Source organism: Sorex fumeus, unplaced genomic scaffold (assembly GCF_029834395.1).
Source record: "Sorex fumeus unplaced genomic scaffold, SorFum_2.1 ptg000044l, whole genome shotgun sequence".
Taxonomy (NCBI): Eukaryota; Metazoa; Chordata; class Mammalia; order Eulipotyphla; family Soricidae; genus Sorex; species Sorex fumeus.
This window is the reverse complement of record NW_026606101.1, coordinates 50,582,501-50,594,874: the sequence shown is the minus strand read 5'-3', so window position 1 is coordinate 50,594,874 and position 12,374 is coordinate 50,582,501.

Sequence of the window (12,374 nt, the reverse complement as noted above, 5' to 3'; positions counted from 1 at the left end):
AGGGGGAGAGCCAGGGACCACTGCTCCGAGTCGGGAATTTATACCCAGCCTGGTGTGAGGTTAAACAAATCTGCGTGGGAGACGCGGCCTGTTGTAGTAACCTGGACTGTTTGAAAACCGCCCCAGGAGGAGTGGGGGAGATGGGAGGGCTCGGGGGAACACACGGTGTGCACCCCAATACGCCAGGATCGCTCCCCCCACCCACAGAGCCACACGGAAACCCACTGAATGACTCGGACAGACAGACAGTGCAATGGCTGAGCACATAGATAGCATGCAGGAGGCCTGGCTCCATCCTTGGCACCCACTGTGGTCCCCTGGGCACATCTAGGAGTGAGCCTTGAGCACTACAGGGCATGGCCCTAAAGAAGGAAGGAAGGAATGTAGGTAGGAAGGAAGGGAGGGAGGGAGGGAGGAAGGAAGGAAATGAGGAAGGGAGGGAGGGAGGAAGGGAGGGAAGAAGGGAAGAAGGGAGGGAGGGAGGGAGGGAGGGAGGGAGGGAGGGAGGGAGGGAGGGGAGAAAGAAAGAAAGAAAGAAAGAAAGAGAGAGGAAGGAAGGAAGGAAGGAAGGAAGGAAGGAAGGAAGGAAGGAAGGAAGAAAAGAAAGAAGAAAGGAAAGAAGAAAGAAAAAAGAAAGAAAGAAAGAAAGAAAGAAAGAAAGAAAGAAAGAAAGAAAGAAAGACGGCAGCAATAGTATAGCTAGCAGGTAGAGAACTTGCCTTGCATGTGGCCAACCTGGGTTCGATCCCAGCATCCTAGATGGTCCCCAGAGCACCACCAGGAGTAATTCCTGATGCAGATCTATGAGTAACCCCCTAGCATTACCAGCTGTGGACCAAAACCCAAAAAAGGTTAAAAAAAATAAGAGAAGAAAAAGGAAGAAGAAACAACTTGAGGCATTGAGAAGGTTTGGGTGGCTGAAATAGTGTTATTTTACATGCAGAAGAGCTGGATCTAGAGATGATTCAAGTCCCCTCTGGGGCTGGAGCCTCAGCACAGCGGGCAGCGCCTTGCCTTGCAGGAGGCCCACCCAGACTCGATGCCTGGCACCCCACGTGGTCCCCTGAGCACCATGAGGAGTGACTCCTGAGAGCAGAACCGGGAGCAAGCCCTGAGTACCACCAGGAGTGGCCCCCAAACAAAACAGAAACAACATACAAATAAAGTGTGTTTTCTCTTCCTTAAGATTTCCTTAGCATGTCCCCTCTAGTGCACAGAGCACGCAAAATAGGTCCCCCGCGTCTGTCGGTGTGATCCCAGTTAGTAGCAGGCTTTTCGTAGTCAGGTTTGGGATCCAAAGGATTTCCAATGGCGTGGGGGTCTGTACCACTCACTCCTACCCTATTACCCAACCCGCTGTGCTCCCTCCTTTATTTTTATTTTTGAAATTTCCCTTACGGGCCAGCGAGGGGCTCAATGGGCTGAAGCACACGCTTTGCTTGCAGGAGTCCCAGGTCTCCCCTGAAACCAGCCAGGAGTGGTTCAAACTTCAAAACTAAAAAGAAATAAATAATGGTAAAGTCACTACATCTAAGTAAGTGGACCCACCAACACACCCGACATCCCCTGCCAGTTCAGGTTAGTGCTGTCCTAGGGACCTCAGTACCTGCCCCTCAGTACTTGTCTTTCAGCCCAGTCTGGTGGCAGCTTCTCTTGCAGACACCCAGAAAGCTGCTGTTTCAAAGTGACTCTGGACAGACAGCCTGGTCTCAAATTTAAAGCAAAGCCAACACTGCCTGACAGTCTCCTCCAAGCAGGAAACCAGCAGCCTCTGCCCCCAATCCTTCCTCTCCCACCAGGAGCTATTGGCTTGCCAGCACACCGGTAGCTTGCCTGGCTGAGCCCCATCTGTGCAAGGTGACCCCGCGTCTCTGCTGGCCAGCCGCAGGGGACAGCAGGGTGCCCGCATGCCCTCTCTCCCACATCCAGGGGAACTCTGAGCTCAGCCAGGCCACTTTCTGGACCTGCTAGTGGGGTGGTTCTGCTTACACCCAGAAGTGGAGGCAAATCCATGCCCCAGTTTACGTTAGTAAGTGGGACCTCAGTTTAGTTGAGTTGGTTCGGTTTGGGGGCCACGGCAGGCTGCGGTCAGGGCTCTGCACTCAGGGACTATTCCTGGTAGAGCCTAGGGGGACTGTTTGGGGTGCCCAGAAATGAACCTAGGTCAGCTGCATGCAAAGCAAGTGCCCTACATACTGTGCTGTCTCTTAGTCCCTTAAGAACCTCTAAAACAAAGGAGCAGAACCAGAGAGATAATATAGTAAGTAAACCCCTAGCCTTGCATGTCACTGACCCAAGTTCAATCCCTGGCGGCTCATATGGTCCCCAGAACACCGCCAGGAATAATTCCTGAGTGCAGTGTCAGGAGTAACCCTTGAGCATCGCAGGTGTGGCTCAAAAACAAAATTAAAAAATAAAAAAAAATTATTTTTAAAATTTTTGAAAAAAGGAAAGTCAAAGAGCTAGCTAGCACAGGGGTCAAGGTGCTTCCTATACACAGCATGATGGACGCTGGTTTGATTCCCAGAGTGAGGAATAAGCTTTGAGCACCGCGGGGTGTGGCCCTTACACTAATACAAATAAAACAAAAAGGAAATCACAGATTTCCTAAAAGTAGCCAAGTCACAGAAAGAACCCACCACAAGTGACTAAACTGAATCAGCAGCCTGCCTCAGCGCAGACGTGAGGCCGCCCCCCTGCTCCAGACAGGGGTAGGTCCTCCTGCTGCCTCTGGTCCTTATCGTCTTCCCCTGGGACTTCCGGCCTCTCCATCTGCCCAGGCCACTAGGCGCCCGGAGTCTCAATCTCTCTCTTCTCCTTACCTGGTGACTGTCTTGCAGAGTGTGGCAGCCAGCTTGGCACAGAGCTCCCGGGAGCTGCTCTGCTGCCAGCTCGCAGTGCGCTCCTTCCTGCCATCTCTCCCCACATCTCCCCTGGCTGCTTCTCCTTCCAGCCACTCGGCTGTCCCCTCAGCCGCACTGCCTCGCTCACAGGCTTTCCGGGCCCATTCACAAGGTTCCTGCAGGCCCTGGCTGCCTGGATACCCTTGCCAGAGGTGGGGCATTTGTCTCGCACAAAACCCTCAGCCAGGCATCCTGGTCGGGGCTGACACTAGGTTTGACATCTGCTCTCCTCACCGGTGTGCTTAGGCTGGGTTGTCATTTCCTATCATTGCTGCAAGCACAGTTATCAATTGGCAAAGAAACGTAAAGAATGACGACCAAGCCCTTCAGCGTAAGGTGATTGCAGTAAGCACACCACGATCATTCCAAGCCCTTTATTCTGAAGCACCCACCATAGCCATTTAAGAGTTAACTAGAGGGGGCATGGAGAGACAGTACAGCAGGGAGGGTGCTTGCCTTGTACTCAGCTGACCTGGGTTCAATCCCCGGCATCCCATATGGTCCCCCAAGTACCACCAGGAGTGATTCCTGAGTGCAGAGCTAGAAGTTAGCCCCGAGCATCACTGGGTATGGCCTAAAAAAAGAGTTAACCAGGGGAAGGAGAGATAGGGAGAGATAGTACAGGAATTAAAGCTCTTGCCTTGCATTTTATTTTTGGTTTTGTTTTGTTTTGTTTTTGCTTTTTGGGTCACACCTGGCGCTGCACAGGGGTTACATCTGACTCTGCACTCAGGAGTTACTCCTGGCGGTGCTCAGGGGACCATATGGGATGCTGAGAATCGAACCCGGATCGGCCGCTTACAAGGCAAATGCCCTACCCACTGTGCTACCTCTCCAGCCCCTTGCCTTGTATTTTAGAGTTAACCCAATAATCATGTATTTTGCTTAAAAGGAATCAGGGGCCAGCAAAACAGCTCAAAGGGCTGGAGGACATTCTTGGATGTGGAGATTTGGGTTCCATCGCTGGCACTGCATCGTTTTTGCTAAAAAATGATGGTGATTATTAATAATTAAATATCATGGGGGGCTGGAGGAAGAGTATAAGAGGTAAGGCACTTGCCTTCGTGTAGCTGATGAAGTTTGATTCTGGCACCATCTATGGTCCTCTGAGCACCATCACCAGGAATGACCCCGAGCAGAGTCAGGAAAAAGGCCCTGAGCTCCTCTGGGTGTGGCCCAAATACCCTCTTCTCCAGATCTATCACCAGGGGTCAGAGATGCAACCCAAGCAGTAAAGCATACTTCTGGCATGTGGGAACCCCAGATTTGATCCCCAGCGCCACATGGTCCCTTGAGCACCCCTGCCTCCAGGACAGCTCCAAGAGGGAAAGGATGACATCACGTTCCTCTGTGCTCGGGACTGGCTCTGGCAGGGACGCAATGACACCTGGTCCCCCGTGGGACCCTGAGCCTGGGATCCAAACCTTCTGTGTCTCGTTTAGCATCAAATAATCCCCATGTTCTGTGCATGCTGCCGCCAGGTCTCCTTCTGCTGAGGTTACCAGGCTGTCACCAGCTCCCACAGCCAGAGGTCAGGGGCTGAGCCTGCAGAACATGGCGGCACGGGGCTGGAGACTGCTTGCCAGCTCAGTTGCAGGCTTTGCATGCTGCAGGCCTGGGCTCGGTCCCCGGCAGGAGGCAACCCTGAGCACAGAACCCAGAGTAACCCCCAAGGACTGCCAAGGGAGGCCCACACAAGACACAATACAGTGGGATGAGAAACAGTCAATAATTCTGCTTTTCATTCCTATTTCTTTAATTCTTTCCTTCTTTTTACTTTCTTCCTCTCTATTTCTCCCTTTCTTTTTCCCTTCTCTCTTCCTGTTTTCCTTCATTTCTTCTTTTACTTTCCTCCTTTATCTTCTTTCTTTCTTTCTTTCTTTCTTTCTTTCTTTCTTTCTTCTTCCTTCCTTCCTTCCTTCCTTCTTTTTCCTCCTTCTTCCGTTCTCCTTTCTTTCTTCCTTCCTTTCTTTCTTTTTTTTTTCTTTTGCTTTTTTGGGTCATACCCGGAGATGCTCAGGGGTTACTCCTGGCTCTGCACTCAGGAATTACCCCTGGCAGTGCTCGAGGGGACCATATGGGATGCTGGGAATCAAACCTGGGTCAGCCGTGTGCAGGGCAAACGCCCTGCCCGCTGTGCTATCGCTCCAGCCCTTTCCTTCCTTTCTTTCTTCCCCCTTTCTTTCTCTCTCTTTATTTTCTTCTCTGTATCTCTGTCTCTGTCTGTCTGTCTCTCTGTCTCTCTCTCTCTTATGCTGGTGGGCCATCCAGGTGGGCTCACACATCAGCATAGCCAATAACCATCCAAGGTTTCTGGGGGCAGGATGGTGGTGGGGAGGTTCAGGCCTGCAGGGAATATGAAACCCTGACTTTATTCTACAAAGGACTCAGGAGAGAAACTGCACCCCCTACGCGCCCTTTTTACAGATGTGAACATTGAGGCCTAGAGGTTCACAGCAAGTAGAACCTAGAGGAATACTCAGGCTTCCATTCCCTCTGCCAGGAGCTAGCTGTATGTTTCTTTAGAATGAGACAATTCCATAAACTCTCCCTCCTCTCTCTCTCTCTCTCTCTCTCTCTCTCTCTCTCTCTCTCTCTCTCTCTCTCTCTCCCCCCCCCATTTTCTCTTCTTTTTTTTCCTTTTGATTTTAGGGAGCTATTCCCAGCTCAGTGCTCGGGGATCGCTTGAAGGCAGTGCCCAAGGACCATATGGTGATCAACCCAACCGCGAGGGCTCTTACATCGAAGCTTATGCTCTGGCCCTCTGAGCCGTCGCCCGACCCCCTTCTGATTTTCTAGGAAGCCAGGGATGGAGCAGCCAGGCCACAGTCCCTCGTGCTAAGGGCTTGGGACCAGGACAAAGGAATAGCCTTGGCTCTCCAGGCTGCTCCTGGGCGCGGCTGGCTCCCCTGGGGACAAGCGGATGGAAGCACTTGCAAAACCCTAATAAATCTGGAGGCCCAGCTGTTCCTCATCTGATGCTCCTGAAGGGAAAGTGTGAAATAGTAGAGATGCTGATGGGCCTGGGGGGAGGGGGGGGGCGGGGGGCGCCCAGAGCAGTCCGGGTTTCCCCAGGAGCCCTGGAGCCGGGGTGGGGAGTGTCCAGAAACATCTGAAGGGTGTTAGCTGGGGAGGCCTGCGCCCCCTCACCCCCACCCCGAGAGACCGTCCACACACACACACACCAAGTGTGCCTGGGAACGCCCCGGGCCTGGAAGTTCTAGAAGGGGACTGGGTCACGCCCCCAGCGCACACACCGGAGTCTGGCGGCTGGAGTTGGAATCCGCTCCCAGTTTACAGGCGGTGAGGGCCCGAGGGTTAACCCCGCTGAACTTCATTTTTGTCACTTGTAAAATGAGGACGCTAATCCTCTCGTCAGGGAAGCTGTGAGGATTTAATGTGCTAATGTATGTAAAGCTCCTGGCAGAGATAGGCACCAAAGGCACCGGGCCTGGCCGGCTGGCTTCCTCCTTCCCTGCCTCCGGGACCCTAAAACCCAGGCCTGCCCCGCTCCCCTGGCCCCGCCAGCCCCCCTCTCTTCATGGAGGGGCGTATACAGGGCAGGTCTAGAGACCCCCAACCTCGGGGGCAGCCCTCCCTCTGCACTGATAGACCTTGGGGCAGGGCACGAGAGGGTCTCGACCTTGCCACCTCTGCAGGCTTCGAGGGGGCCTGAGCAATGAACCGGGGTCTTCAGCGCCAAAGGCACTTGGTTGGTTTCTGGGGGCCCCGTTCGCTGAGAGACACCATAGCTGCCGTTTCTTAGTCTCCCTAGATACCAGGCCGGCCCTAAGCCCAGCCCTGGGCCCTGGAGAGTGGGCCCCAGACCCCGAGGGGTCCCTGCAGGATGGAGAGGTGACAGCTCCCACAGGTGGTCTGGCTGCCCCTTCTCTCCCACTGCTTGTCCCACTCTTGGGTTTTCTCCGTGACCTCTCCTTATCTCTCCACTCCCGGGGGACCCTTGCCCCCACCCCGCTGGGACCCTGCACCCACTCACCTGGCGGACGGGGGAAAGGGGGCTATATTCCCCTCTACACTGCTGATCCTGGCCCTGACCTTCTTCCAGAGGCTTCTACCTAATCTACAACAGAGAAGCAAGCGCAGGAGATGGGGAGCCGGAGTGGGGAGACCGAGCTCAGGGGAGGTTGCAAGAAGGATCCCCGCATCCATCCCCTACCCCAGCAGGACCCCATGAGCCACAGGGGAATCTGGGAGCAGGTCTGCACGGGTGCCCTCCCTCCCAGCCCTGGGGGGAGCCCCTCAGCCTCTGTCCTTGGGGTCCAGGTGATGCTGGGGCCCTCATCGCCCCATCCCCTGGCACCTCCTCAGTTCTCCACTGTCCCGAGGCCCGGGGGAATAAAAGCGAACTTTAAGAGGATGTTTAAAGTTGGGCTTCTCATCACCCCGTCTCCGCCGAGTCCATAAAACCGCCTTATAAAGCCCGCTGGCCGGCCAGCTGCCCGCGGCCCGGGCCTCCCTGCTTCATGACTGGCCCCGGTTCAGCGCCAGCTGGGTGTGGGAACGCGCTCGCTTTTATGAAGGGATGTTAACAAAAAGCGTCTCTTCCTCCGTCTTGTTCCCAGGCTCTCCGGTCCCCGCCTCAGCCCTGGGTGCCTGTGTCAGCGCCTCCTCCCTGAGCAGGGTTCAGGGCCGGGCCCCAGGGGAGAGGGTACTGTGTGCCGCTCCTCCTCCTCCCCTCCACTTCCCCCTCCCCCTCCCCTCCCCCTCTTCCTCCTCGGGTAGGGCTGGCACCTGGGCAGCACCTCAGCGTGGCTGCATCACACTGTGTTTGTTAACGGCACTGTAATTGGGAGACCGTGTTGGGGAAACAAACCATTATGGAGCTGCCTGAGGAAGCTCTCCCGAGGTGTGCTGAAAAAGGGCTGCACGCCTGGTCTGCGGAGGATCCAAGAGGCCTGCCCAGAGGAGGCGTCCTTTCTGCTGAAGGATGCACAGGAGTTTTCACCCAGGCAAGGTAGGGAGGAGCAGGGCCCAGGGATCTGGACCAACAGCCTTGGGAGCTACACCCGTCCGTTGTCCGTAGGCTCCGTGTGTCTGTGCAGCAGAGATACCGTGGGTTCAAAGGAACAGAGGAGGGAGGGGATGCGGGCACAGGCCAACTGCCTTCCCCCCTTTCTCCCTTCGTCTGCTCTCCTCACACCCCCTCCACCCCTGTCCTTTGAGGGGAGTAGGCGAGTTTTAAATCCCCATTTTGCAGATGAAGAAACTGAGTCCTGGGGCTGCCCACGCAGGGGGCAGGGGGCAGGTACAGCGTGTGGCAGACTTTGTGTTTTTCTCCTCTGGGGCCTGGGGGAGGCTCCAGGCTCAGGACTTCTTGCTGGCAAAACATGTTCCTGCCCTGGTCCCCACCGACACACCAAGCACCCGACCCGCAGGTGCCCCCACGCCCGGGCTCCCTCATTCAGGAAGAGGGGCCCCTCTCTGCAGGGCCTGCTAAGGGGTCGCCACCCCCACATACCCGTTAATACTGCAGTAAGGGGAAGGGACGCGGGCAGATAATGTCAGAGTCTCGGGGCAGGAAGGCCAAGGAGCACCCCAGGAAGGGTCCCTGCAGGAGGGAGCACGGGGAGGGGCTGGGTAGGGGAGGGGCGAGGAGGGGCCGGGCGACAAAAGGGAGCCACACGCCCACCGCAGGGGGACCGTCCCCACCCTCCTGGCTGGCCTGTCCCCTCACTGGGTTCCCATGGGATGAGGGACTAGGAGAGAACCTGGGGCAGAGGGGACAGGAAGCACCCACCACACCCGCGGGCCCAAACATGCAGGCGCCTGCAGCCAGGCCTAGCGGGCCCTTGAGCCTCCAACACAGATGCAGCCCCTCGACACCACCCTGACCCCCCAAGACCCTCCCATCCCCCCCAGTCCTCCCCAGGCACGATGCACACTCACACTCACTCCCCCCACACCATCCCCACACACATACTCCTCCCCATGTGCACACACACACCCTCCCCACACACGCACACACACATTCCTTCCCATGCGTACACACACACACACTCCTTCCCATGTGCATAGACACACAAACTCCTCCTCACTATGCACACACACTCCTTTCTGTGCATATATACACACACACCCTTCCCGTGTACCCCACACCTCCCCGCACGCACCCACACACTCTTCCCGTGTACACCCACACCTCCCCGCACACACATACACAAATACCCACTTCCCTGTACACACACCTCCTCGCATACACACACACCTTTTCCGTGTACACGCATACCTCCCCGCGTACACACACACCCTTCCCGTGTACCTGCACACCTCCCTGTGCACACATACACACATACCCACTTCCCTGTACACACACACACACACACACACAAACACCCTTTCTGGTACACACACACCTCCCCGAGTACACACACACTTCCCATGTACACACATACCTCCCCCCACACACACTCTACCCGTGTACACACACGCCTCCCTGCACATGCACACACGCACACGCACTCACTCACATACCCCAACCCTGCCTACCCGCACCAGCCCATCCACACTCCCACTCAGGTAGCAGTGGGGCACAATGACATCAGGGGTTAAGTCATCCATACAACCCCTCATACACACAACAAGCACAACACCTGGACACCCACCACCTGGCCGAGTCCAAATTCCCCTGCACACTGGGCAGAGGGGTGGAGGAAGAAGTCTTGTACACGCTGTCCTGTCTGGGTGTGCAGTGTGGTGAGCCTGGGGGCTTGGTCAGGGGAGGAAGTGTCCAGCAAGATTGCCCTGAGCCTGGCCTCTGCTCCGTCCCCTGACAGGCCTGCTCTGCACTGTCGCCCACCATCTCTGATCAGGATGCATCTCCACTCCCACCTTTAGGGCGCGAGGGTCCCCGGGGGCTCTGTGAACACACTCTCGCAGACCCCCGTGAGCAGAGAGCCTGGGCCCTAAGGAGGCTGCGTGCAGGGGTGCAGGAGGGCTTTGCCTGCGAGAGCCCCAGGTCGACCGGGTTCCTTCTGGAGGCTTGGGGGGGCAGGTGAAGCCCACACCCCCCTCTAGCTCCTCCCTCCTCCAGCCGGGCCCTGTGAGGGGCCAGGCTAAGGGGCGGGCCCTGCACGCCCCCACACTCCCCGCAGGGGCACCCCTCCTACCCCCCTTACCCCCATCCACCCCGCTCCCGCACCGGAACAGCCGTGATTTATGAATGGGAGTCGGAGAGAGAGATCTAGCACCATCTGCTTGGGAGCAAACAGGAAAAGCATTGATGTGCTGGGGCGGCGGAGGAGGCGGCTGCTGGAAGAGGCTGTAAAGGCAGCTCCTGATGGCCACAGGTGCTCCCCCAGCCCAGCCCCCAGCCACCAGGAGGAAGGAGCAGCAGCCCCAAGTCCACGAGCAAATACCGCTGGCCTCTCCTGACTGGGTGTCAGTTTATCCATCTATAACATGGGCACCATGGCAGTAAACAGCTCCGGGCTTAGACAGGGGCCAGGCTCCAGCTAAGATTAAAGCCTGCATCCATCTCCCTCTTAAATTGTCTCCTCCTTACGCTAAATCTTAGCCTGGCTTTCTAGATACAGACACTGGCTCTGGGGGATAAGAAATTGTCTCAGGGACCAGAATGATTGGACAGCAGGTAGGGCACTTGCCTGGCACGCAGCTGACCTGGGTTTGATCCCCAGCACCGCCGAGTGCACGGCTGGGAGTGATTCCTGAGTGCAGAGCCAGGGGTAAGCCCTAAGCACCCCTAGGTATGGTCCCCAAACCAAAATATTATATAATAATAATAGTGTCTTACTTTTTTTTAATTTGGAGGTTTTGAGGCCACACCCGGCGATGCTCAGGGGTTATTCCTGGCTCTGCACTCAGGACTCACTACTGTTGGTGCTCCAGGAACCAAAGGGACATGGGGATTGAATCTGTGTCAGCTGATTGCATGCAAGGCAAGCATGTTACCTGCTATATTATCTCCACCCCTCAAACAACATTGTTTCAGAGAGAGAGAGAGAGAGAGAGAGAGAGAGAGAGAGAGAGAGAGAGAGCACAGAGAAAGGAAAAAACTGCCTCTGTGACTAAGGAAAAGTCTAAAAGTCTCAAAAGTTCAATCCCAGGCACCTCATGGTCTCCTGAGCATCAAGCTGGGTGGCCCCCAGACAGACAGAACTGGAGAGTGGGTGCAGAGCTTAAGTTCCTTGGCTTGCATGCGACTCATTGTAGTGACAATGATTCAAGTCCTGGCACCACATATGGTCTCCTGAGCACAGCCAGGAGTGACACCTGAGCACTGCCAGGTGTGGCCCAGAAACCAAAACCAAACCAAAGAAACTGTCTGGGAGGAGGATGAGGCACGGGCCCCTTGGTGGCGGAGCACTGCCCTGAGATCAGAAGTCTTGACTTTGAATGTTAGCACCACCCCACGTGCCGAAGGCGATCCCAGCAGATCTGTAGTTTGGGGGTGCCGGCCCCACCTGGGGACATGGAGGAGGCAGGTCAAAAGACTCTACCCCATGCTTACCCCGGAGAGCTTCAGGGATGCCCCTGGAACCTGGGCTAGTGGAGGCCCCCAACCTGACCATTTTTTCTCCTTCATTCCCCATCACAGAGAGATTGGGGGTTGCAGAGAAAGTCTCCAAGCACAGGACATGTGAAACCTTCTCAATCAGCCCCAGTCTCCTTCACGCTGGGCATCCACAAAGACTCCAAGTCAGACGGGGGAGAGAGAGAGAGATGGCCCGGGACGGGGGGGGGCTAACGCTGTAGGGGGTCAGCCCCCCAAACACTTGTGCTGAGCCTCCTGATGTGCTTTGTGACTGTCCAGTATAGAGATTCGCTTCAGAACATGAGCGCGGCTCAGCCTGTCTGAGCCATCCTGCTGTCCTGACCCCACTCTCTCCTCCTGAACTTAGCCACTTACATATTCTCCCCAGGATAAGACCAGGAACCCTCGAAGGTTTCAAGAGCCCCAGAAGAAGTCCTGACATTCCCTTCACCCCACCAGTGGCACCGGGCTCCTTGGGGGAGGCCTGTCCCCTCGAAGGCTTATCCAGGTGGGCTCTTCTACCCACAGGCCTCCTTGGGCTTGGACTTGCAAGTCTTAATCCTGGTGATCCAGAGAGCAATGGAGGGGCCACAGAGAGAGCACAGTGGGTAGGGAGGGGCAGAGAGAGCACATGGGTACAGTGTTCGCCTTGCACACAGTCAACCTGGGTTCGATCCTGGCATTCCCTAGGATCCCCGAGCCTTGCCAGGGGTGATCCCTGAGGCCAGAGCCAGGAGATAGCACTGAGCACTGCAGGGTGTTTGACCCCCAAACCAAAGAAAAACCAAACCAGAAAGCCATGGAGAGCCACCATGAGAGAGACTCAGAACAGGACTCAGCCTGTACCCACAAGGCTGTCTTGTGTGTCCCCTTCCCAGGTCCTGCCTTCAAGAACAAAGCCACAGCGCACAGCCCACGGCCGCCAAACCAAGGGCCCAGGACATGGCTACTGAAGCATG